General features: G+C 47.0%; 1 pseudogene; it reads left to right on the forward strand.

Moving 5' to 3' along the window:
- The first annotated feature begins 281 nt into the window (after window positions 1-281).
- On the forward strand, window positions 282-1,111 carry LOC150015325 (non-selective voltage-gated ion channel VDAC2 pseudogene; annotated as a pseudogene).
- The last annotated feature ends 1,695 nt before the right edge of the window (window positions 1,112-2,806 follow it).

Here is a 2,806-nt window from a genome sequence, read left to right on the forward strand (position 1 = left end):
CCAGATAGGAGAAAACTAAAGAATAAGAGAAGGTGCACATTAAATTGTCACCTGCCAAGGCAAACATTCTTCAAGATCATTCTATGTTAAGCTTTGGGCTCTATAGACTATTTTGGATTCAAAAAAAATCTGTTAGCATTCAGATATTTTAAAAGTATACAGTGTTGCTCCTTCACTTTGCCCTCCAGTCCCAGCAGCCGCAGCCCCATCCTGAGGCAGGCGAGCGGTGACAACCCCCCCCCTCAGGAGACCACTAAATCACCTTTTCTGGTGGCCTTGCCATGGCGACCTACGGACAGAGCTGCACTCGGCCAGTGTGTATCCCTCCATCATATGCTGACCTTGGCAAAGCTGCCAGAGATATTTTCAACAAAGGATTTGGTTTTGGGTTGGTGAAACTAGACGTGAAAACAAAGTTATGCAGTGGCGTGGAATTCTCAACATCTGGTTCATCTAATACAGACACTGGTAAAGTTACTGGGACCTTGGAGACCAAATATAAATGTTGTGAGTATGGTCTGACTTTCACAGAGAAATGGAACACTGATAACACTCTGGGAACAGAAATCGCAATTGAAGACCAGATTTGTCAAGGTTTGAAACTGACATTTGATACCACATTTTCACCAAACACAGGAAAGAAAAGTGGTAAAATCAAGTCTTCTTACAAGAGGGAGTGTATAAACCTTGGTTGCAGTGTTGACTTTGATTTTGCTGGACCTGCAATCCATGGTTCAGCTGTCTTTGGTTATGAGGGCTGGCTTGCTGGATCCCAGATGACCTTTGATAGTGCCAAATCAAAGCTGACGAGGAATAACTTTGCAGTGGGCTACAGGACTGGGGACTTCCAGCCACACACTAATGTGCAAAAGTCAACAACTCTAATTTAATTGGAGTGGGCTACACTCAGACTCTGAGGCCTGGTGTGAAGCTTACACTGTCTGCTCTAGTAGATGAGAGGAGCATTAACGCTGGAGGCCACAAACTTGGGCTTGCCCTGGAGTTGGAGGCTTAATCCAGCTGAAAGAAACCTCTGGGAATGGATATCAGAAGATTTGGCCTTAATATGTTTCCAGTGTGACCAGCAGGCTTCTTTCCCTCCAAGATGATCAAAACGAAGGATGAGCTTAACAAGAGCTGTGTTTTAAATATTTAGACAGTTACTTGTTAGCTGGTTTCTAGTTGAATTGGTTATCTAGTCACCAGTGCTGCGATCGTGCAGTCACCTATACATTATTTAAATGTACTTAACTGTTAAATGAGTTACCCACCAATAATGAAATAGACCTTTATGAAAACTGTAAAAAAACAAAAACAAAAAAAAGTATAAAGTGTTTTCCCTCCATGCAATTTCTATTTTGTTTATTTACATTGTTAATGGAACTTGATATTACCCTCAGATAAGTCAATGAAAATCAAAACATTATTTGGTTTGAGTAGGTAAATCTTAATATCAGCATAGAAGGAAAAAACTGACTATATAATACTGAACCTGTTACTGTCTTCCTGTGCCAGGAAAACCGCTGTCATCGATAGGGAACTGGCACGACTAAACATCGACATTGCGGCTCTACAGGAGACCCGGTTGGCCGACAACGGAACTATCAGAGAAACCAACTACACCTTCTACTGGCAAGGGAAGTCTCCGGACCAACCAAGACAGCACGGTGTTGGGTTCGCTGTGAAGAACATGCTTGTTAACTCCATAGAGCCACCCACAGGAGGCACAGAGAGATTACTTACCCTCCGATTGTCAACAACTTTCGGCCCAGTCAGCATTCTTAGCGCGTATGCCCCAACCCTCTGCGCCACCACCGAAGAGAAAGAACAGTTCTACCATGCACTGGACGAAGCGTTATCCAAGATTCCCAGAAGTAACGCTCTCTATCTCCTTGGAGACTTCAACGCAAGAGTAGGAGCCGACCACATGGCCTGGCCCACCTGCCTTGGAAACTTTGGGAGAGGAAAGATCAATGAGAATGGTCAGCGACTGCTTGAGCTTTTGTGTCACCACGGCCTGTGCGTGACAAACACATTCTTCAAGTGCAAAGAGATCCACCAGGTGTCATGGAGGCACCCCCGCTCCCGCCATTGGCACCAGCTTGACCTCGTCATCACCAGAAGAACGGATATTGGCAGCACCCTCCTCACCCGCAGCTACCACAGTGCAGACTGCGACACGGACCATGCCCTCGTGGTAAGCAAGGTGCGCATAATGCCGAAGAGGTTGCACCACTCCAAGATGAAGGGTCGCCCACGCATCAACACCAGTTGTGCCAGCAACCCAGTTAAGACCCAGCAATTCATCAACAAGATGGAAGATGCACTCGGCGAGGGAGTGGTGGCAGATGACATTATCGAATCCAATTGGCCACGTCTCCGCGACGCCATATACAACTCCGCCATTATTGCTTACGGTAAGAAAGAGCGGAAGAATGCTGACTGGTACGAGGCTCATTGGGAAGAAATGGAACCCATGATCGAGGCTAAGAGGAAGGCCCTACTGGCTTACAAGGTCACGCCCACTCCCAGTACACTTCAAGCTCTACGGGCTGCCAGGAACAAAGTCCAGAAGACCGCCCGCCACTGTGCCAACACCTATTGGCTAAACCTGTGCAGAAGCATTCAGGAAGCCGCCGATATAGGCAACGCACGAGGAATGTATGAGGGTATCAAGAAGGCAACAGGCCCAATCCCCTCCAAGATCGCCCCCCTTAAGTCCAAGACAGGTGAGGTCATCACTGACCAGGAACAGCAAATGCGGCGGTGGACCGAGCACTACCTCGAGCTGTACGCAACGAAGAAC

This window comes from Furipterus horrens, unplaced genomic scaffold (assembly GCF_987537825.1).
Source record: "Furipterus horrens unplaced genomic scaffold, mFurHor1.1.pri manual_scaffold_3, whole genome shotgun sequence".
In the NCBI taxonomy this organism is placed as follows: Eukaryota; Metazoa; Chordata; class Mammalia; order Chiroptera; family Furipteridae; genus Furipterus; species Furipterus horrens.